Source organism: Lissotriton helveticus, chromosome 12 (genome assembly GCF_964261635.1).
Source record: "Lissotriton helveticus chromosome 12, aLisHel1.1, whole genome shotgun sequence".
Taxonomy (NCBI): Eukaryota; Metazoa; Chordata; class Amphibia; order Caudata; family Salamandridae; genus Lissotriton; species Lissotriton helveticus.
The window spans coordinates 131,666,601-131,690,794 of record NC_136073.1 but is presented as its reverse complement, the minus strand read 5'-3'; the positions used below and the strand labels follow the sequence as shown (position 1 = coordinate 131,690,794).

The window sequence follows — 24,194 nt, the reverse complement described above, 5'->3', positions numbered from 1 at the left end:
CTAGTCTTCAAATAGTGGTCTGTTAGTATTCAGATATTGCTCACAAAGAATACCACTAGTCTTCAAATAGTGGTCCGTTAGTATTCATATATTGCTCACAAAGAATACCACTAGTCTTCAAATAGTGGTCCGTTAGTATTCAGATATTGCTCACAAAGAATACCACTAGTCTTCAAATAGTGGTCACAATCAATGAGACTAGCCTTCATTTTGCTCTTGAAATAGCACAAGAGCTGCAAATAAACACTAACAGAATACTACTAAGCTTCAAATACTATTCTTCTAGAATACTACTAGTCTTCTTTTAGCAATCAATTGAAGTGTTCATCATGTATTTGAAGGGTAGTTGAGTAGAACTAGTATTCCCTCATTAGCATATTTCGGCTTGTGGGCATACTACTTAGTCTTCATGCATACTAAATGAATACTATGTTTTAATGGTAAATGAATACCACTGTAAACACTGAAATCACACTAAATGAAGAGCTTCCATTTTGGTGAGGGTGATTAGCTGGGAGGAGCTCACGGCAGCATCCTCCCTATAAAAGTGTAGATGGACCGCTCCTTAACTCTTTCTTGCTTCACATACAGATGGCTTGAGGAGGTACAGGGGAGATGCAGTTCTACTAGACAGAATAGAAGATCTGCGCCAGGTGTGTTTCTCTGAATTGGTGTCCCATCACAGGCCTACAAGTGTATGTGTGATCTTTGACTCCTGGCAGTTCACAAGCAGGCGGCCAGGAAACGGTTTCAGCCTATCAACCACTGAAGAGACAAAGCCTTTGTATAAGGAAAGAGGAAGCAATGAACACAATCAGCCTATCAAAGGAGTTCCCTTAGTGTTCCGAATTATAAATTCTCCATGTCACTGAACGTTATTGAGCCCAAGTAGCTCGCCGTGATCGTATAGTGGTTAGTACTCTGCGTTGTGGCCGCAGCAACCTCGGTTCGAATCCGAGTCACGGCATTGTGGTTGGCAATGTCACGGCAGTTGGCTTTTTCTTTTACAGAATTACCAAATGTACCAGTTGTTTTTGTAAAATGTCTATTAAAAACAGATCCTTTAAAATATTTAAACGATCTAACGACAAATTATTTAAACACACATGATTATAAGATGTAGCTGTATTGTACCTACTGACATAAATTATCGTTCTTGAACCTATTTGCGGTGGGGGGAATGGAGCTCTCCCCCATGCCAATCAGAATGCAGATGAATGCAGTTGCAGTTGAGTGACCTGTGTTGTGGCTGTCTAGAGGGAATGCACAAATGTAGCTGTCTCGCAGCCCAATCCAGACGTCAATTGGAGACAGGTTTTCAGGCAAATAGAGCCGTAAGTGCAGAGAAATGCTCACTCTCTAAAAATGGCATTTATAAAATAGTAAAGTTAAATCCAACCTCACCAGTAAATAGGATTTATCAATAAATAAATACGGCTTCTCCTCTCTGATATGGAATTACCCCCAAAAAAGTATAAGGGAATACTCAATGCTAACCTATAAGAGGGGCAGACCTCACAGTAGTGAAAAATGTAATAGACTGTTTGGTACTACCAGGACATGCAAACTACCACAGTTCATGTCTTACCTTTTACTTACATAGCATGATGCCCCTAGGACTACCTAGGGCCTACCTTAGGGGTTAATTATATGTAATAAAATTGGAGTTTAAGGCTTGGCAAGTAGTTTTAAATGGCAAGTCGAAGTGGCAGCACACTGCAGCACAGGCACTGCAGTAGCAGGCTTGAGACAGGTTTGAAATGCTACTTCTTTGGGCGGCACAATCAGTCCCAAGGTATATGGTATACCACTTTACAAGGGGCTTTCAAGTAAATTAAATCTGTCTGTCAGGTATACTCCAATTACACACATGATTAGGGAAGAAGCACGTGCACTTCAGCACTGATTAGTAGCGATAAAGTGATCAGAGTCCTAAAGCCAACAAAAAGATACAGCAAAATGCGTAGGTGAAAAGCAATAAGGTAGGGTTGAGGCCACCTTAAGACTGCAAGGTCTAACAAAAACAAACTAAGGATAACAGGAGTAAAACATCAGGTTTCTCTACGGCATTTGGTGAGACAAGTGTGCCTTCTTTTATCTTCCATAAATGCAATCTTTCCCTGAACCCTTTATTATATAGCTCTTCAAGTAAAAAAGATAAAGCACTTACAAAGGAGCCTCAAATACTCAAAGATGGTAGACTTCTGTAATATGGGCCATTGACTAAAAGCAGCACGAAAACAGAGTGCAATAGGGTCCCAAAAACTTGAGTGCCACATGAGAGTATGCATGAAAGCCTATCCTTTTCCAAACTAGAGATATACTCATGCAATGTTTGTTTTTATGAGAGAATGTGCCTGCTGAAAAAAACATTATTTTTAAAAAGTGCATTGCAGAATACCAGGAATTTGCTGTGGGACACCTTGAAAACTTTCATACAGATTATTTGCACAAACCTTACAGTCAGTTGTGGCCGAGTGGTTAAGGCGATGGACTAGAAATCCATTGGGGTCTCCCCGCGCAGGTTCGAATCCTGCCAACAACGAGAAACATTTTAACATCGGCTACAATTTCAGAAGTTAACCTTTAGAATTTCTTCCATGTCAGTTTTATAAATAGGTGGCTTATTTTGGTGTCACTATTGCCCTTTCACATATTTATTATCGCTACCCCTTTCATATCTTTGCTTTAACTCTCGTCCTACATTAGCGTTGGTGCAAACACTTCAAATTATTATACCCTGGCTCTCTCAGTCATACCATTCATGCACTTGAAACTTACTTTACCAATAAAAGAAGCAAATAGAAAAATAAAACAAAAGTGCTTGCTGGATTAGGCAAACACACTTCATAAAACTGCATTTTCTTTTCTATTCTCCCCGTGTTACAAGCTTAACTGCTCCCTGTGTAATTTCTCTTAGCCTGCTGTCCCAGGAAGAGAATTTTATCTACAGGCTCTTTCCGTGTTTTTTTCCTAGTCTTTCTTTCCCTTTTCTTAGATTTGTAACTGTTCCTTTATGTGCTCTATTTAGGCGCCATTAATCTCATTTGAGCTCCTTGTACCTGCTGCTGTTTTCTCCACACCTCATACTGCCTTTTCCCTCTTTCTCTCTTTCTCTGAGGTTGGTGGCTACTTTCCAAAGCTTCTGATGCCCCAATGTTCCTTCATCTTGTTGTCAGACGTGAATTGGAAAAGCAACCAAATTAACAAGCCTTTACCACTCATACATGGCAGAAGTTTATACTTTAATTCAATGCGCTAAGAAAAGCGTGTTGTGGGGCCCCTATGAGCCATGGTGCTTGCTTCATCATAATTAGGCACGCAGTCATTAGCCACAGCTCTGATCATGGGTCACTGAGGTCAGTTTCAATAATTCCTCAAAAACCTAACCATGCAGTCCCCCCTAACTGTGTAGTTATCTTGCTTTACTGCTGTTTGTGTGATTAGCTGGGAGGAGCTCACTGCAGCATCCTCCCTATAAAAGTGTAGATGGACCGCTCCATAACTTTTTCTTGCTTCACATACAGATGGCTTGAGGAGGTACAGGGGAGATGCAGATCTAATAGACAGAATAGAAGATCTGTGCCAGGTGTGTTTCTCTGCATTGGTGTCCCATCACAGGCCCACAAGTGTATGTGTGATCTTTGACTTCTGGCAGTTCACAAGCAGGCGGCCAGGAAACGGTTTCAGCCTATCAACCACTGAGGAGACAAAGCCTTTGTATAAGGAATGAGGAAGCAATGAACACATTCAGCCTATCACAGGAGTTCCCTGAGTGTTCCGAATTATAAATTCTCCATGTCACTGTATGTTAATGAGCCCAAGTAGCTCGCCGTGATCGTATAGTGGTTAGTACTCTGCGTTGTGGCCGCAGCAACCTCGGTTCGAATCCGAGTAACGGCATTGTGGTTGGCAATGTCACGGCAGTTGGGTTTTTCTTTTACAGAATTACCAAATGTACTAGTTGTTTTTGTAAAATGTCTATTAAAAACAGATCCTTTAAAATATTTAAACGATCTAACGACAAATTATTTAAACACACATGATTATAAGATGTAGCCTTATTTTTGTTTTTAGGAGAGAATGTGCCTGCTGAAAAAAACATTATTTTTAAAAAGTGCATTGCAGAATATCAGGAATTTGCTGTGGGACACCTTGAAAACTTTCATATAGATTATTTGTACAAAACTTACATTCAGTTGTTGTGGCCGAGTGGTTAAGGCGATGGACTAGAAATCCAATGGGGTCTCCCCGCGCAGGTCGAATCCTGCCAACGACGAGAAACTTTTTAACATCGGCTACAATTTCAGAAGTTATCCTTTAGAATTTCTTCCATGTCAGTTTTATAAATAGGTGGCTTATTTTGTTGTCACTATTGCCATTTCATATATTTATTATCGCTACCCCTTTCATATCTTTGCTATAACTCTCGTCCTACATTAGCGCTGGTGCAAACACTTCAAATTATTATACCCTGGCTCTCTCAGTCATACCATTCATGCACTTGAAACTTACTTTACCAATAAAAGTAGCAAATAGAAAAATAAAACAAAAGTGCTTGCTGGATTAGGCAAACACACTTCATAAAACTGCATTTTCCTTTCTATTCTCCCCGAGTTACAAGCTTAACTGCTCCCTGTGTAATTTCTCTTAGCCTGCTGTCCCAGGAAGAGAATTTTATCTTCAGGCTCTTTCCGTGTTTTTTTCCTAGTCTTTCTTTCCCTTTTCTTAGATTTGTAACTGTTCCTTTACCTGCTCTATTTAGGTGCCATTAATCTCATTTGAGCTCCTTGTACCTGCTGCTGTTTTCTTCACACCTCACACTGCCTTTTCCCTCTTTCTCTCTTTCTCTGAGGTTGGTGGCTACTTTCCAAAGCTTCTGATGCCCCAATGTTCCTTCATCTTGTTGTCAGACGTGAATTGGAAAAGCAACAAAATTAACAAGCCTTTACCACTCATACATGGCAGAGGTTTATACTTGAATTCAATGAGCTAAGAAAAGCGTGTTGTGGGGCCCCTACGAGCCATGGTGCTTGCTTCATCATAATTAGGCACGCAGTCATTAGCCACAGCTCTGATCATGGGTCACTGAGGTCAGTTTCAATAATTCCTCAAAAACCTAACCATGCAGTCCCCCCTAACTGTGTAGTTATCTTGCTTTACTGCTGTTTGTGTGATTAGCTGGGAGGAGCTCACGGCAGCATCCTCCCTATAAAAGTGTAGATGGACCGCGCCTTAACTCTTTCTTGCTTCACATACAGATGGCATGAGGAGGTACAAGGGAGATGCAGGTCTACTAGACAGAATAGAAGATCTGCGCCAGGTGTGTTTCTCTGCATTGGTGTCCCATCACAGGCCCACAAGTGTATGTGTCATCTTTGACTCCTGGCATTTCACAAGCAGGCGGCCAGGAAACGGTTTCAGCCTATCAACCACTGAAGAGACAAAGCCTTTGTATAAGGAAAGAGGAAGCAATGAACACAATCAGCCTATCAAAGGAGTTCCCTTAGTGTTCCGAATTATAAATTCTCCATGTCACTGAACATTATTGAGCCCAAGTAGCTCGCCGTGATCGTATAGTGGTTAGTACTCTGCGTTGTGGCCGCAGCAACCTCGGTTCGAATCCGAGTCACAGCATTGTGGTTGGCAATGTCACGGCAGTTGGCTTTTTCTTTTACAGAATTACCAAATGTACCAGTTGTTTTTGTAAAATGTCTATTAAAAACAGATCCTTTAAAATATTTAAACGATCTAACGACAAATTATTTAAACACACATGATTATAAGATGTAGCTGTATTGTACCTACTGACATAAATTATCGTTCTTGAACCTATTTGCGGTGGGGGGAATGGAGCTCTCCCCCATGCCAATCAGAATGCAGATGAATGCAGTTGCAGTTGAGTGACCTGTGTTGTGGCTGTCTAGAGGGAATGCACAAATGTAGCTGTCTCGCAGCCCAATCCAGACGTCAATTGGAGACAGGTTTTCAGGCAAATAGAGCCGTAAGTGCAGAGAAATGCTCACTCTCTAAAAATGGCATTTATAAAATAGTAAAGTTAAATCCAACCTCACCAGTAAATAGGATTTATCAATAAATAAATAAAGCTTCTCCTCTCTGATATGGAATTACCCCCAAAAAAGTATAAGGGAATACCCAATGCTAACCTATAAGAGGGGCAGACCTCACAGTAGTGAAAAATGTAATAGACTGTTTGGTACTACCAGGACATGCAAACTACCACAGTTCATGTCTTACCTTTTACTTACATAGCATGATGACCCTAGGACTACCTAGGGACTACCTTAGGGGTTAATTATATGTAATAAAATTGGAGTTTAAGGCTTGGCAAGTAGTTTTAAATGGCAAGTCGAAGTGGCAGCACACTGCAGCACAGGCACTGCAGTAGCAGGCTTGAGACAGGTTTGAAATGCTACTTCTTTGGGCGGAACAATCAGTCCCAAGGTATATGGTATACCACTTTACAAGGGGCTTTCAAGTAAATTAAATCTGTCTGTCAGGTATACTCCAATTACACACATGATTAGGGAAGAAGCACGTGCACTTCAGCACTGATTAGTAGCGATAAAGTGATCAGAGTCCTAAAGCCAACAAAAAGATACAGCAAAATGCGTAGGTGAAAAGCAATAAGGTAGGGTTGAGGCCACCTTAAGAATGCAAGGTCTAACAAAAACAAACTAAGGATAACATGAGTAAAACATCAGGTTTCTCTACGGCATTTGGTGAGACAAGTGTGCCTTCTTTTATCTTCCATAAATGCAATCTTTCCCTGACCCCTTTATTATATAGCTCTTCAAGTAAAAAAGATAAAGCACTTACAAAGGAGCCTCAAATACTCAAAGATGGTAGACTTCTGTAATATGGGCCATAGACTAAAAGCAGCACGAAAACAGAGTGCAATAGGGTCCCAAAAACTCGAGTGCCACATGAGAGTATGCATGAAAGCCTATCCTTTTCCAAACTAGAGATATACTCATGCAATTTTTGTTTTTATGAGAGAATGTGCCTGCTGAAAAAAACATTATTTTTAAAAAGTGCATTGCAGAATACCAGGAATTTGCTGTGGGACACCTTGATAACTTTCATACAGATTATTTGCACAAACCTTACAGTCAGTTGTGGCCGAGTGGTTAAGGCGATGGACTAGAAATCCATTGGGGTCCCCCCGCGCAGGTTCGAATCCTGCCAACAACGAGAAACATTTTAACATCGGCTACAATTTCAGAAGTTAACCTTTAGAATTTCTTCCATGTCAGTTTTATAAATAGGTGGCTTATTTTGGTGTCACTATTGCCCTTTCACATATTTATTATCGCTACCCCTTTCATATCTTTGCTTTAACTCTCGTCCTACATTAGCGCTGGTGCAAACACTTCAAATTATTATACCCTGGCTCTCTCAGTCATACCATTCATGCACTTGAAACTTACTTTACCAATAAAAGAAGCAAATAGAAAAATAAAACAAAAGTGCTTGCTGGATTAGGCAAACACACTTCATAAAACTGCATTTTCTTTTCTATTCTCCCCGTGTTACAAGCATAACTGCTCCCTGTGTAATTTCTCTTAGCCTGCTGTCCCAGGAAGAGAATTTTATCTACAGGCTCTTTCCGTGTTTTTTTCCTAGTCTTTCTTTCCCTTTTCTTAGATTTGTAACTGTTCCTTTATGTGCTCTATTTAGGCGCCATTAATCTCATTTGAGCTCCTTGTACCTGCTGCTGTTTTCTCCACACCTCATACTGCCTTTTCCCTCTTTCTCTCTTTCTCTGAGGTTGGTGGCTACTTTCCAAAGCTTCTGATGCCCCAATGTTCCTTCATCTTGTTGTCAGACGTGAATTGGAAAAGCAACCAAATTAACAAGCCTTTACCACTCATACATGGCAGAAGTTTATACTTTAATTCAATGCGCTAAGAAAAGCGTGTTGTGGGGCCCCTATGAGCCATGGTGCTTGCTTCATCATAATTAGGCACGCAGTCATTAGCCACAGCTCTGATCATGGGTCACTGAGGTCAGTTTCAATAATTCCTCAAAAACCTAACCATGCAGTCCCCCCTAACTGTGTAGTTATCTTGCTTTACTGCTGTTTGTGTGATTAGCTGGGAGGAGCTCACGGCAGCATCCTCCCTATAAAAGTGTAGATGGACCGCTCCTTAACTCTTTTTGCTTCACATACAGATGGCTTGAGGAGGTACAGGGGAGATGCAGTTCTACTAGACAGAATAGAAGATCTGCGCCAGGTGTGTTTCTCTGAATTGGTGTCCCATCACAGGCCCACAAGTGTATGTGTGATCTTTGACTCCTGGCAGTTCACAAGCAGGCGGCCAGGAAACGGTTTCAGCCTATTAACCACTGAGGAGACAAAGCCTTTGTATAAGGAATGAGGAAGCAATGAACACATTCAGCCTATCACAGGAGTTCCCCGAGTGTTCCGAATTATAAATTCTCCATGTCACTGTATGTTATTGAGCTCAAGTAGCTCGCCGTGATCGTATAGTGGTTAGTACTCTGCGTTGTGGCCGCAGCAACCTTGTTTCGAATCCGAGTCACGGCAATGTCACAGCAGTTGGGTTTTTCTTTTACAGAATTACCAAATGTACCAGTTGTTTTTGTAAAATGTCTATTAAAAACAGATCCTTTAAAATATTTAAACGATCTAACGACAAATTATTTAAACACACATGATTATAAGATGTAGCTATATTGAACCTACTGACATAAATTATCGTTCTTGAACCTATTTGCGGTGGGGGGAATGGAGCTCTCCCCCATGCCAATCAGAATGCAGATGAATGCAGTTGCAGTTGAGTGACCTGTGTTGTGGCTGTCTAGAGGGAATGCACAAATGTAGCTGTCTCGCAGCCTAATCCAGACGTCAATTGGAGACAGGTTTTCAGGCAAATAGAGCAGTAAGTGCAGAGAAATGCTCACTCTCTAAAAATGGCATTTATAAAATAGTAAAGTTAAATCCAACCTCACTAGTAAATAGGATTTATCAATAAATAAATAAAGCTTCTCCTCTCTGCTATGGAATTACCCCCCAAAAAGTATAAGGGAATACCCAATGCTAACCTATGAGAGGGGCAGACCTCACAGTAGTAAAAAATGTAATAGACTGTTTTGTACTACCAGGACATGCAAACTACCACAGTACATGTCTTACCTTTTACTTACATAGCATGATGCCCCTAGGACTACCTAGGGCATACCTTACGGGTTAATTATATGTAATAAAATTGGAGTTTAAGGCTTGGCAAGTAGTTTTAAATGGCAAGTCGAAGTGGCAGTACACTGCAGCACAGGCACTGCAGTAGCAGGCTTGAGACAGGTTTGAAATGCTACTTCTTTGGGCGGCACAATCAGTCCCTGGGTATATGGTATACCAATTTACAAGGGGCTTTCAAGTACATTAAATCTGTCAGTCAGGTATACTCCAATTACACACATGATTAGAGAAGAAGCACGTGCACTTCAGCACTGATTAGTAGCGATAAAGTGATCAGAGTCCTAATGCCAACAAAAAGATACAGCAAAATGCGTAGGTGAAAAGCAATAAGGTAGGGTTGAGACCACCTTAAGAATGCAAGGTCTAACAAAAACGAACTAAGGATAACATGAGTAAAACATCAGGTTTCTCTACGGCATTTGGTGAGAAAAGTGTGCCTTCTTTTATCTTCCATAAATGCAATCTTTCCCGGACCCCTTTATTATATAGCTCTTCAAGTAAAAAATATAAAGCACTTACAAAGGAGCCTCAAATACTCAAAGATGGTAGACTTCTGTAATATGGGCCATAGACTAAAAGCAGCACGAAAACAGAGTGCAATAGGGTCCCAAAAACTTGAATGCCTCATAAGAGTATGCATGAAAGCCTATCCTTTTCCGAACTAGAGATATACTCATGCAATTTTTGTTTTTAGGAGAGAATGTGCCTGCTGAAAAAAACATTATTTTTAAAAAGTGCATTGCAGAATATCAGGAACTTGCTGTGGGACACCTTGAAAACTTTCATACAGATTATTTGCACAATACTTACAGTCAGTTGTTGTGGCCGAGTGTTTAAGGCGATGGGCTAGAAATACATTGGGGTCTACCCGCGCATGTTCGAATCCTGCCAACAACGAGAAACTTTTTAACATCGGCTACAATTTCAGAAGTTAACCTTTAGAATTTCTTCCATGTCAGTTTTATAAATAGGTGGCTTATTTTGGTGTCACTATTGCCCTTTCACATATTTATTATCGCTACCCCTTTCATATAGTTGCTATAACTCTCGTCCTACATTAGCGCTGGTGCAAACACTTCAAATTATTATACCCTGGCTCTCTCAGTCATACCATTCATACACTTGAAACTTACTTTACCAATAAAAGAAGCAAATAGAAAAATAAAACAAAAGTGCTTGCTGGATTAGGCAAACACACTTCATAAAACTGCATTTTCTTTTCTATTCTCCCCGTGTTACAAGCTTAACTGCTCCCTGTGTAATTTCTCTTAGCCTGCTGTCCCAGGAAGAGAATTTTATCTACAGGGTCTTTCCGTGTTTTTTTCCTAGTCTTTCTTTCCCTTTTCTTAGATTTGTAACTGTTCCTTTACGTGCTCTATTTAGGCGCCATTAATCTCATTTGAGCTCCTTGTACCTGCTGCTGTTTTCTCCACACCTCATACTGCCTTTTCCCTCTTTCTCTCTTTCTTTGAGGTTGGTGGCTACTTTCCAAAGCTTCTGATGCCCCAATGTTCCTTCATCTTGTTGTCAGACGTGAATTGGAAAAGAAACCAAATTAACAAGCCTTTACCACTCATACATGGCAGAGGTTTATACTTTAATTCAGTGAGCTAAGAAAAGCGTGTTGTGGGGCCCCTACGAGCCATGGTGCTTGCTTCATCATATTTAGGCACGCAGTCATTACCCACAGCTCTGATCATGGGTCACTGAGGTCAGTTTCAATAATTCCACAAAAACCTAACCATGCAGTCCCCCCTAACTGTGTAGTTATCTTGCTGTACTGCTGTTTTTGTGATTAGCTGGGAGGAACTCACGGCAGCATCCTCCCTATAAAAGTGTAGATGGACCGCTCCTTAACTCTTTCTTGCTTCAAATACAGATGGCTTGAGGAGGTACAGGGGAGATGCAGGTCTAATAGACAGAATAGAAGATCTGCGCCAGGTGTGTTTCTCTGCATTGGTGTCCCATCACAGGCCCACAAGTGTATGTGTGATCTTTGACTCCTGGCAGTTCACAAGCAGGCGGCCAGGAAACGGTTTCAGCCTATCAACCACTGAGGAGACAAAGCCTTTGTATAAGGAATGAGGAAGCAATGAACACATTCAGCCTATCACAGGAGTTCCCTGAGTGTTCCGAATTATAAATTCTCCATGTCACTGTATGTTATTGAGCCCAAGTAGCTCGCCGTGATCGTATAGTGGTTAGTACTCTGCGTTGTGGCCGCAGCAACCTTGGTTCGAATCCGAGTCACGGCATTGTGGTTGGCAATGTCACGGCAGTTGGGTTTTTCTTTTACAGAATTACCAAATGTACCAGTTGTTTTTGTAAAATGTCTATTAAAAACAGATCCTTTAAAATATTTAAACGATCTAACGACAAATTATTTAAACACACATGATTATAAGATGTAGCTATATTGAACCTACTGACATAAATTATCGTTCTTGAACCTATTTGCGGTGGGGGGAATGGAGCTCTCCCCCATGCCAATCAGAATGCAGATGAATGCAGTTGCAGTTGAGTGACCTGTGTTGTGGCTGTCTAGAGGGAATGCACAAATGTAGCTGTCTCGCAGCCTAATCCAGACGTCAATTGGAGACAGGTTTTCAGGCAAATAGAGCAGTAAGTGCAGAGAAATGCTCACTCTCTAAAAATGGCATTTATAAAATAGTAAAGTTAAATCCAACCTCACCAGTAAATAGGATTTATCAATAAATAAATAAAGCTTCTCCTCTCTGATATGGAATTACCCCCCAAAAAGTATAAGGGAATACCCAATGCTAACCTATGAGAGGGGCAGACCTCACAGTAGTAAAAAATGTAATAGACTGTTTTGTACTACCAGGACATGCAAACTACCACAGTACATGTCTTACCTTTTACTTACATAGCATGATGCCCCTAGGACTACCTAGGGCATACCTTACGGGTTAATTATATGTAATAAAATTGGAGTTTAGGGCTTGGCAAGTAGTTTTAAATGGCAAGTCGAAGTGGCAGTACACTGCAGCACAGGCACTGCAGTAGCAGGCTTGAGACAGGTTTGAAATGCTACTTCTTTGGGTGGCACAATCAGTCCCTGGGTATATGGTATACCACTTTACAAGGGGCTTTCAAGTACATTAAATCTGTCAGTCAGGTATACTCCAATTACACACATGATTAGGGAAGAAGCACGTGCACTTCAGCACTGATTAGTAGCGATAAAGTGATCAGAGTCCTAAGACCAACAAAAAGATACAGCAAAATGCGTAGGTGAAAAGCAATAAGGTAGGGTTGAGACCACCTTAAGAATGCAAGGTCTAACAAAAACGAACTAAGGATAACACGAGTAAAACATCAGGTTTCTCTACGGCATTTGGTGAGAAAAGTGTGCCTTCTTTTATCTTCCATAAATGCAATCTTTCCCGGACCCCTTTATTATATAGCTCTTCAAGTAAAAAAGATAAAGCACTTACAAAGGAGCCTCAAATACTCAAAGATGGTAGACTTCTGTAATATGGGCCATAGACTAAAAGCAGCACGAAAACAGAGTCCAATAGGGTCCCAAAAACTTGAGTGCCACATGAGAGTATGCATGAAAGCCTATCCTTTTCCAAACTAGAGATATACTCATGCAATTTTTGTTTTTATGAGAGAATGTGCCTGCTGAAAAAAACAATATTTTTAAAAAGTGCATTGCAGAATATCAGGAATTTGCTGTGGGACACCTTGAAAACTTTCATACAGATTATTTGTATAAAACTTACATTCAGTTGTTGTGGCCGAGTGGTTAAGGCGATGGACTAGAAATCCAAATGGGGTCTCCCCGCGCAGGTCGAATCCTGCCAACGACGAGAAACTTTTTAACATCGGCTACAATTTCAGAAGTTAACCTTTAGAATTTCTTCCATGTCAGTTTTATAAATAGGTGGCTTATTTTGTTGTCACTATTGCCATTTCATATATTTATTATCGCTACCCCTTTCATATCTTTGCTATAACTCTCGTCCTACATTAGCGCTGGTGCAAACACTTCAAATTATTATACCCTGGCTCTCTCAGTCATACCATTCATGCACTTGAAACTTACTTTACCAATAAAAGTAGCAAATAGAAAAATAAAACAAAAGTGCTTGCTGGATTAGGCAAACACACTTCATAAAACTGCATTTTCCTTTCTATTCTCCCCGAGTTACAAGCTTAACTGCTCCCTGTGTAATTTCTCTTAGCCTGCTGTCCCAGGAAGAGAATTTTATCTTCAGGCTCTTTCCGTGTTTTTTTCCTAGTCTTTCTTTCCCTTTTCTTAGATTTGTAACTGTTCCTTTACCTGCTCTATTTAGGTGCCATTAATCTCATTTGAGCTCCTTGTACCTGCTGCTGTTTTCTTCACACCTCACACTGCCTTTTCCCTCTTTCTCTCTTTCTCTGAGGTTGGTGGCTACTTTCCAAAGCTTCTGATGCCCCAATGTTCCTTCATCTTGTTGTCAGACGTGAATTGGAAAAGCAACAAAATTAACAAGCCTTTACCACTCATACATGGCAGAGGTTTATACTTGAATTCAATGAGCTAAGAAAAGCATGTTGTGGGGCCCCTACGAGCCATGGTGCTTGCTTCATCATAATTAGGCACGCAGTCATTAGCCACAGCTCTGATCATGGGTCACTGAGGTCAGTTTCAATAATTCCTCAAAAACCTAACCATGCAGTCCCCCCTAACTGTGTAGTTATCTTGCTTTACTGCTGTTTGTGTGATTAGCTGGGAGGAGCTCACGGCAGCATCCTCCCTATAAAAGTGTAGATTGACCGCTCCTTAACTCTTTCTTGCTTCACATACAGATGGCTTGAGGAGGTACAGGGGAGATGCAGGTCTACTAGACAGAATAGAAGATCTGCGCCAGGTGTGTTTCTCTGCATTGGTGTCCCATCACAGGCCCACAAGTGTATGTGTGATCTTTGACTCCTGGCAGTTCACAAGCAGGCGGCCAGGAAACGGTTTCAGCCTATCAACCACTGAGGAGACAAAGCCTTTGTATATGGAATGAGGAAGCAATGAACACATTCAGCCTGTCACAGGAGTTCCCTGAGTGTTCCGAATTATAAATTCTCCATGTCACTGTATATTATAGAGCCCAAGTAGCTCGCCATGATCGTATAGTGGTTAGTACTCTGCGTTGTGGCCTCAGCAACCTCAGTTCGAATCCGAGTCACGGCATTGTGGTTGGCAATGTCACGGCAGTTGGGTTTTTCTTTTACAGAATTACCAAATGTACCAGTTGTTTTTGTAAAATGTCTATTAAAAACAGATCCTTTAAAATATTTAAACGATCTAACGACAAATTATTTAAACACACATGATTATAAGATGTAGCTATATTGTACCTACTGACATAAATTATCGTTCTTGAACCTATTTGCGGTGGGGGGAATGGAGCTCTCCCCCATGCCAATCAGAATGCAGATGAATGCAGTTGCAGTTGAGTGACCTGTGTTGTGGCTGTCTAAAGGGAATGCACAAATGTAGCTGTCTCGCAGCCCAATCCAGACATCAATTGGAGACAGGTTTTCAGGCAAATAGAGCAGTAAGTGCAGAGAAATGCTCACTCTCCAAAAATGGCATTTATAAAATAGTAAAGTTAAATCCAACCTCACCAGTAAATAGGATTTATCAATAAATAAATAAAGCTTCTCCTCTCTGATATGGAATTACCCCCCAAAAAGTATAAGGGAATACCCAATGCTAAACTATGAGAGGGGCAGACCTCACATTAGTGAAAAATGTAATAGACTGTTTGGTACTACCAGGACATGCAAACTACCACAGTACATGTCTTACCTTTTACTTACATAGCATGATGCCCCTAGGACTATCTAGGGCCTACCTTAGGGGTTAATTATATGTAATAAAATTAGAGTTTAAGGCTTGCAAGTAGTTTTAAATGGCAAGTCGAAGTGGCAGTACACTGCAGCACAGGCACTGCAGTAGCAGGCTTGAGACAGGTTTGAAATGCTACTTCTTTGGGCGGCACAATCTGTCCCTGGGTATATGGTATACCACTTTACAAGGGGCTTTCAAGTAAATTAAATCTGTCAGTCAGGTATACTCCAATTACACACATGATTAGGGAAGAAGCACGTGCACTTCAGCTCTGATTAGTAGCGATAAAGTGATCAGAGTCCTAAGGCCAACAAAAAGATACAGCAAAATGCGGAGGTGAAAAGCAATAAGGTAGGGTTGAGACCACCTTAAGAATGCAAGGTCTAACAAAAAGGAACTAAGGATAACATGAGTAAAACATCAGGTTTCTCTACGGCATTTGGTGAGACAAGTGTGCCTTCTTTTATCTTCCATAAATGCAATCTTTCCCGGACCCCTTTATTATATAGCTCTTCAAGTAAAAAAGATAAAGCACTTACAAAGGAGCCTCAAATACTCAAAGATGGTAGACTTCTGTAATATGGGCCATAGACTAAAAGCAGCACGAAAACAGAGTCCAATAGGGTCCCAAAAACTTGAGTGCCACATGAGAGTATGCATGAAAGCCTATCCTTTTCCAAACTAGAGATATACTCATGCAATTTTTGTTTTTATGAGAGAATGTGCCTGCTGAAAAAAACAATATTTTTAAAAAGTGCATTGCAGAATATCAGGAATTTGCTGTGGGACACCTTGAAAACTTCCATACAGATTATTTGCACAAAACTTACAGTCAGTTGCTGTGGCCGAGTGGTTAAGGCGATGGACTAGAAATCCAATGGGGTCTCCCCGCGCAGGTCGAATCCTGCCAACGACGAGAAACTTTTTAACATCGGCTACAATTTCAGAAGTTAACCTTTAGAATTTCTTCCATGTCAGTTTTATAAATAGGTGGCTTATTTTGTTGTCACTATTGCCATTTCATATATTTATTATCGCTACCCCTTTCATATCTTTGCTATAACTCTCGTCCTACATTAGCGCTGGTGCAAACACTTCAAATTATTATACCCTGGCTCTCTCAGTCATACCATTCATGCACTTGAAACTTACTTTACCAATAAAAGTAGCAAATAGAAAAATAAAACAAAAGTGCTTGCTGGATTAGGCAAACACACTTCATAAAACTGCATTTTCCTTTCTATTCTCCCCGAGTTACAAGCTTAACTGCTCCCTGTGTAATTTCTCTTAGCCTGCTGTCCCAGGAAGAGAATTTTATCTTCAGGCTCTTTCCGTGTTTTTTTCCTAGTCTTTCTTTCCCTTTTCTTAGATTTGTAACTGTTCCTTTACCTGCTCTATTTAGGTGCCATTAATCTCATTTGAGCTCCTTGTACCTGCTGCTGTTTTCTTCACACCTCACACTGCCTTTTCCCTCTTTCTCTCTTTCTCTGAGGTTGGTGGCTACTTTCCAAAGCTTCTGATGCCCCAATGTTCCTTCATCTTGTTGTCAGACGTGAATTGGAAAAGCAACAAAATTAACAAGCCTTTACCACTCATACATGGCAGAGGTTTATACTTGAATTCAATGAGCTAAGAAAAGCGTGTTGTGGGGCCCCTACGAGCCATGGTGCTTGCTTCATCATAATTAGGCACGCAGTCATTAGCCACAGCTCTGATCATGGGTCACTGAGGTCAGTTTCAATAATTCCTCAAAAACCTAACCATGCAGTCCCCCCTAACTGTGTAGTTATCTTGCTTTACTGCTGTTTGTGTGATTAGCTGGGAGGAGCTCACGGCAGCATCCTCCCTATAAAAGTGTAGATTGACCGCTCCTTAACTCTTTCTTGCTTCACATACAGATGGCTTGAGGAGGTACAGGGGAGATGCAGGTCTACTAGACAGAATAGAAGATCTGCGCCAGGTGTGTTTCTCTGCATTGGTGTCCCATCACAGGCCCACAAGTGTATGTGTGATCTTTGACTCCTGGCAGTTCACAAGCAGGCGGCCAGGAAACAGTTTCAGCCTATCAACCACTGAGGAGACAAAGCCTTTGTATAAGGAATGAGGAAGCAATTAACACATTCAGCCTATCACAGGAGTTCCCTGAGTGTACCGAATTATAAATTCTCCATGTCACTGTATGTTATTGAGCCCAAGTAGCTCGCCGTGATCGTATAGTGGTTAGTACTCTGCGTTGTGGCCGCAGCAACCTCGGTTCGAATCCGAGTCACCGCATTGTGGTTGGCAATGTCACGGCAGTTGGGTTTTTCTTTTACAGAATTACCAAATGTACCAGTTGTTTTTGTAAAATGTCTATTAAAAACAGATCCTTTAAAATATTTAAACGATCTAACGACAAATTATTTTAACACACATGATTATAAGATGTAGCTATATTGTACCTACTAACATAAATTATCGTTCTTGAACCTATTTGCGGTGGGGGAATGGAGCTCTCCCCCATGCCAATCAGAATGCAGATGAATGCAGTTGCAGTTGAGTGACCTGTATTGTGGCTGTCTAGAGGGAATGCACAAATGTAGCTGTCTCGCAGCCCAATCCAGACGTCAATTGGAGACAGGTTTTCAGGCAAATAGAGCAGTAAGTGCAGAGAAATGCTCACTCTCTAAAAATGGCATTTATAAAATAGTAAAGTTAAATCCAAACTTACCAGTAAATAGGATTTATCAATAAATAAATAAAGCTTCTCCTCTCTGATATGGAATTACCCCCCAAAAAGTATAAGGGAATACCCAATGCTAACCTATGAGAGGGGCAGACCTCACAGTAGTGAAAGATGTAATAGACTGTTTGGTACTACCAGGACATGCAAACTACCACAGTACATGTCTTACCTTTTACTTACATAGCATGATGCCCCTAGGACTACCTAGGGCCTACCTTAGGGGTTAATTATATGTAATAAAATTGGAGTTTAAGGATTGGCAAGTAGTTTTAAATGGCAAGTCGAAGTGGCAGTACACTGCAGCACAGGCACTGCAGTAGCAGGCTTGAGACAGGTTTGAAATGCTACTTCTTTGGGCGGCACAATCAGTCCCTGGGTATATGGTATACCACTTTACAAGGGGCTTTCAAGTCAATTAAATCTGTCAGTCAGGTATACTCCAATTACACACATGATTAGGGAAGAAGCACGTGCACTTCAGCACTGATTAGTAGCAATAAAGTGATCAGAGTCCTAAGGCCAACAAAAAGATACAGCAAAATGCGTAGGTGAAAAGCAATAAGGTAGGGTTGAGGCCACCTTAAGAATGCAAGGTCGAACAAAAACAAACTAAGGATAACATGAGTAAAACATCAGGTTTCTCTACGGCATTTGGTGAGACAAGTGTGCCTTCTTTTATCTTCCATAAATGCAATCTTTCCCTGACCCCTTTATTATATAGCTCTTCAAGTAAAAAAGATAAAGCACTTACAAAGGAGCCTCAAATACTCAAAGATGGTAGACTTCTGTATTATGGGCCATAGACTAAAAGCAGCACGAAAACAGAGTGCAATAGGGTCCCAAAAACTTGAGTGCCACATGAGAGTATGCATGAAAGCCTATCCTTTTCCAAACTAGAGATATACTCATGCAATTTTTGTTTTTAGGAGAGAATGTGCCTGCTTAAAAAAACATTATTTTTAAAAAGTGCATTGCAGAATACCAGGAATTTGCTGTGGGACACCTTGAAAACTTTCATACAGATTATTTGCACAAAACTTACAGTCAGTTGTTGTGGTTGGGTGGTTAAGGTGATGGACTAGAAATCCATTGGGGTCTCCCCGCGCAGGTTTGAATCCTGCCAACACCGAGAAACTTTTTAACATCGGCTACAATTTCAGAAGTTAACCTTTAGAATTTCTTCCATGTCAGTTTTATCAATAGGTGGCTTATTTTGGAGTCACTATTGCCCTTTCACATATTCATTATCGCTACCCCTTTCATATCTTTGCTATAACTCTCGTCCTACATTAGCGCTGGTGCAAACATTTCAAATTATTATACCCTGGCTCTCTCAGTCATACCATTCATGCACTTGAAACTTACTTTACCAATAAAAGAAGCAAATAGAAAAATAAAGCAAAAGTGCTTGCTGGATTAGGCAAACACACTTCATAAAACTGCATTTTCTTTTCTATTCTCCCCGTGTTACAAGCTTAACTGCTCCCTGTGTAATTTCTCTTAGCCTGCTGTCCCAGGATGAGAATTTTATCTACAGGCTCTTTCCGTGTTTTTTTCCTAGTCTTTGTTTCCCTTTTCTTAGATTTGTAACTGTTCCTTTACATGCTCTATTTAGGCGCCATTAATCTCATTTGAGCTCCTTGTACCTGCTGCTGTTTTCTCCACACCTCATACTGCCTTTTTCCTCTTTCTCTCTTTCTCTGAGGTTGGTGGCTACTTTCCAAAGCTTCTGATGTCCCAGTGTTCCTTCATCTTGTTGTCAGACGTGAATTGGAAAAGCAACCAAATTAACAAGCCTTTACCACTCATACATGGCAGAGGTTTATACTTTAATTGAGCTAAGAAAAGCGTGTTGTGGGGCCCCTATGAGCCATGGTGCTTGCTTCATCATAATTAGGCACGCAGTCATTAGCCACAGCTCTGATCATGGGTCACTGAGGTCAGTTTCAATAATTCCTCAAAACCCTAACCATGCAGTCCCCCCTAACTGTGTAGTTATCTTGCTTTACTGCTGTTTGTGTGATTAGCTGGGAGGAGCTCACGGCAGCATCCTCCCTATAAAAGTGTAGATGGACCGCTCCTTAACTCTTTCTTGCTTCACATACAGATGGCTTGAGGAGGTACAGGGGAGATGCAGGTCTACTAGACAGAATAGATGATCTGCGCCAGGTGTGTTTCTCTGCATTGGTGTCCCATCACAGGCCCACAAGTGTATGTGTGATCTTTGACTCCTGGCAGTTCACAAGCAGGCGGCCAGGAAACAGTTTCAGCCTATCAACCACTGAGGAGACAAAGCCTTTGTATAAAGAATGAGGAAGCAATGAACACATTCAGCCTATCACAGGAGTTCCATGAGTGTTCCGAATTATAAATTCTCCATGTCACTGTTTGTTATTGAGACCAAGTAGCTCGCCGTGATCGTATAGTGGTTAGTACTCTGCGTTGTGGCCGCAGCAACCTGGGTTCGAATCCGAGTCACGGCATTGTGGTTGGCAATGTCACGGCAGTTGGGTTTTTCTTCTACAGAATTACCAAATGTACCAGTTGTTTTTGTAAAATGTCTATTAAAAACAGATCCTTTAAAATATTTAAACGATCTAACGACAAATTATTTAAACACACATGATTATAAGATGTAGCTATATTGTACCTACTGACATAAATTATCGTTCTTGAACCTATTTGCGGTGGGGGAATGGAGCTCTCCCCCATGCCAATCAGAATGCAGATGAATGCAATTGCAGTTGAGTGACCTGTGTTGTGGCTGTCTAGAGGGAATGCACAAATGTAGCTGTCTCGCGGCCCAATCCAGACGTCAATTGGAGACAGGTTTTCAGGCAAATAGAGCAGTAAGTGCAGAGAAATGCTCACTCTCTAAAAATGGCATTTATAAAATAGTAAAGTTAAATCCAACCTCACCAGTAAATAGGATTTATCAATAAATAAATACAGCTTCTCCTCTCTGATATGGAATTACCCCCCAAAAAGTATAAGGGAATACCCAATGCTAACCTATGAGAGGCGCAGACCTCACTGTAGTGAAAAATGTAATAGACTGTTTGGTACTACCAGGACATGCAAACTACCACAGTACATGTCTTACCTTTTCCTTACATAGCATGCTGACCCTAGGACTACCTAGGGCCTACCTTAGGGGTTAATTATATGTAATAAAGTTGGAGTTTAAGGCTTGGCAAGTAGTTTTAAATGGCAAGTCGAAGTGGCAGTACACTGCAGCACAGGCACTGCAGTAGCAGGCTTGAGACAGGTTTGAAATGCTACTTCTTTGGGCGGCACAATCAGTTCCTGGGTATATGGTATACCACTTTACAAGGGGCTTTTCAAGTCAATTAAATCTGTCAGTCAGGTATACTCCAATTACACACATGATTAGGGAAGAAGCACGTGCACTTCAGCACTGATTAGTAGCGATAAAGTGATCAGAGTCCTAAGGCCAACAAAAAGATACAGCAAAATGCGTAGTTGAAAAGCAATAAGGTAGGGTTGAGGCCACCTTAAGAATGCAAGGTCTAACAAAAACAAACTAAGGATAACATGAGTAAAACATCAGGTTTCTCTACGGCATTTGGTGAGACAAGTGTGCCTTCTTTTATCTTCCATAAATGCAATCTTTCCCTGACCCTTTTATTATATAGCTCTTCAAGTAAAAAAGATAAAGCACTTACAAAGGAGCCTCAAATACTCAAAGATGGTAGACTTCTGTAATATGGGCCATAGACTAAAAGCAGCACGAAAACAGAGTGCAATAGGGTCCAAAAAACTTGAGTGCCACATGAGAGTATGCATGAAAGCCTATCCTTTTCCAAACTAGAGATATACTGTAACGGGGGAGCGGGAGGTGGGCTGTCTCAGGGGGATTGGTGGTGTCCGCGCCCCGCTGACCCTGCAACCCCTTGTCCATTACAGACTGACCCGTGGAGAAACAAGCAAGACGACATAGACGCACCCGACGACAGCAGCTGCCCCTTTAACTGGACCTATGCTTCCGAAGAGGAAGCCCCGCCCCCTAACGACGTCATCCCGGCCGGAATGGCCAAAAACCAGGAAGTACTGTACGGAGGGTGTGTTTACACCCCGGGAGAGCGGAAGGAGGGAGAGAAGGCGACGAAGAGCGGAGACGAGGACGGAGAAGGAGCGGAGAACCTGAAAGGAGATCGAGGAGAGGCCGGGAGAGCAGAAGGAGAGCCAGGAGGCCAACGACCCCGTGACCCGCCGTGCCACACTCCCGAGGGAGGAGTGTGGCTGTCACAGGTACGGCGGCATTGGGCAGCCTGGGTGGGGAGCCGGAGGGCTCACGTTTAAAGAAGTGTAAAAAGCCCTTGTTTGTTGCCTCCCCGTTGTGTGACCTTTCCCCCCCCTCCATTCCCCCTTTCCGACCCTGTCCCTCACCTCCTATCCCCACCTACGCTCACCGTGCACTGAGTAAAGAGCGCTGTGTCTAAGCACTATCCACAAGGGTTTTCCTCACTACCCCGGCCCTCAAGGTGCAGCTCTGGGTAGAACCTGACCTAACGCCATCCCTTATTTCTGGTTTCTTTCATGTGGATGAGCTGGCCTGGATTCCCCTACTCTTCCCCAAGACCAAGACCGAACAGAATCCCAGTAAAGACAAGAACACCACCACGGAGCCCGGAGCGCCATCCCGTGACCGCCTGACACAGAGACGGAGAAGGACTTTTGTCTATAAAAGCTCTTTGAAAATAAAGCCTGCATTGCCCTCTACACCTGGTGCCTTGGTCGTCCCTTCACCCCCGCCTACACTGGTGTCAGAAGTGGGATCTCCCCCTACAAACCCGACCATGGCGATGGACCAGGTGATCCAGACTCTCATAGAAGGGCAACAGAAGCTGGAATGGGCCGTGAGCCAACAGATTAACACAGCGGACGCTGACAGGGAGCTCTTCCGCACTACAATGTCTCAACAGATGGACAGTATTCAAAAGACGGTACAGGCCCCCGGCGCTGTACTACCTACGGATAGAAGACCCATAGGACCACACCCGACTGGAGTGGCGCTTCAAAAATACGTGGCGGGGGAAGACCCCGATGCATTTCTACTCAATTTTGAACGGGCAGCAAGGGCTTGTGGGTGGGCCGAGGAGAAATGGCCCTTCTTTTTGGCTCCTCTACTGACTAGCGAGGCCCAAACGGCCTATCAGGTAGCCAACCACTCCGGCACCGCGTCCTATAATGAGGTCAAGGAAGTGATACTGGACCACTTAGGGATGGATGCAGAGGCCTACCGGCTCAGGTTCAGGAAAGAGAAGGGGAACGCAGGAGAGAACCCCAAAACTCTGTACTTGAGAATTAAGATGGCAGCCGAGAAATGGCTGAGACCTGGTAGCAGAAGCAAGGACGAAGTCATGACCAGTATAATACTGGAACAATTCATGGAGGCCTTACCATATGGCACACAGAGGTGGTTGCGACAGCATCCGGGGTTAACGGCCGCTCAGGCCATCGAGATGGCAGCCAACTACACCAGGGCCGCTCCCCGATCATTCCCTTGGGATACGGACAAAGGCAGTAAGGCCAGTGCGCCCCCACAAAAACCAGACAAAAAGAAGACGATCCCTGAGCCTCTCAGACCTCGACCTTTCCGACTGGAACAACCCACCATGAAAGGGCCGCAATGCTTTGAGTGCGGGGACTGGGGGCACATAGCTCGGATGTGCCCACATAGACGAACAACAGAAGAACCCATGGAGGTTGGATACATACCGAAAGCAGTGATGTACACCGCCGAAATGGGACCCTCCTTCTATGTAAGCGTCCTGGTTAATCAGAAAAAAGTGAGAGCCCTTCTGGACTCTGGTTGTAGACAATCTGTCATCCAGGAGAGGCTGCTGCACCCCACCCAATACAGACACCAAGGCATAGTACACATCAGATGTGTGCACGGGGATGTGAAGCCCTACCCCTTGGCATGCATTACATTACACCCGAAGGGTAGAGAGCCGTGCTTGGTAAAGGTGGGTGTAGTGGGTACTTTGCCCGAGGAGTTGATCATAGGCGTAGATAACCCAGACTTCCTGTCCTTGTTCAAGAGGGAACTGCAAGATAGTCCGGCAGGAGCATACCTGTCGATAGAACCCTGGGCCCTCGATAGGGGTTTCAAGTTCGCCCAGGCCAACGATCCCACCCTCCTGAATGCGTGGGAAGTGGCACATGTGGCCCAAAACAACCCCACAACGGGGTACCCCCGGTTTCTGATCGAAAAGGACCTCCTGTATAGAGAAGGGAAGGCTGGGGAACACAGACAACTCGTGGTTCCGAAAGACTGCAGGGAACAGATCCTGTTCTATGCCCACACCCACTTAACCGCAGGGCATAGCGGAGCTGAGAAA

General features: G+C 42.5%; 5 non-coding genes across 5 annotated transcripts; all 5 read left to right on the top strand.

The window, feature by feature from the left end:
- The first annotated feature begins 895 nt into the window (after positions 1-895).
- On the top strand, positions 896-967 carry TRNAH-GUG (transfer RNA histidin (anticodon GUG)). The gene has a single exon. It is a non-coding gene; the product is annotated as a tRNA-His (tRNA).
- A 1,495-nt stretch (positions 968-2,462) lies between these two features.
- On the top strand, positions 2,463-2,545 carry TRNAS-AGA (transfer RNA serine (anticodon AGA)). The gene has a single exon. It is a non-coding gene; the product is annotated as a tRNA-Ser (tRNA).
- A 1,653-nt stretch (positions 2,546-4,198) lies between these two features.
- On the top strand, positions 4,199-4,279 carry TRNAS-AGA (transfer RNA serine (anticodon AGA)). Its single transcript has one exon. It is a non-coding gene; the product is annotated as a tRNA-Ser (tRNA).
- A 2,853-nt stretch (positions 4,280-7,132) lies between these two features.
- On the top strand, positions 7,133-7,215 carry TRNAS-AGA (transfer RNA serine (anticodon AGA)). The gene has a single exon. It is a non-coding gene; the product is annotated as a tRNA-Ser (tRNA).
- A 4,212-nt stretch (positions 7,216-11,427) lies between these two features.
- On the top strand, positions 11,428-11,499 carry TRNAH-GUG (transfer RNA histidin (anticodon GUG)). Its single transcript has one exon. It is a non-coding gene; the product is annotated as a tRNA-His (tRNA).
- The last annotated feature ends 12,695 nt before the right edge of the window (positions 11,500-24,194 follow it).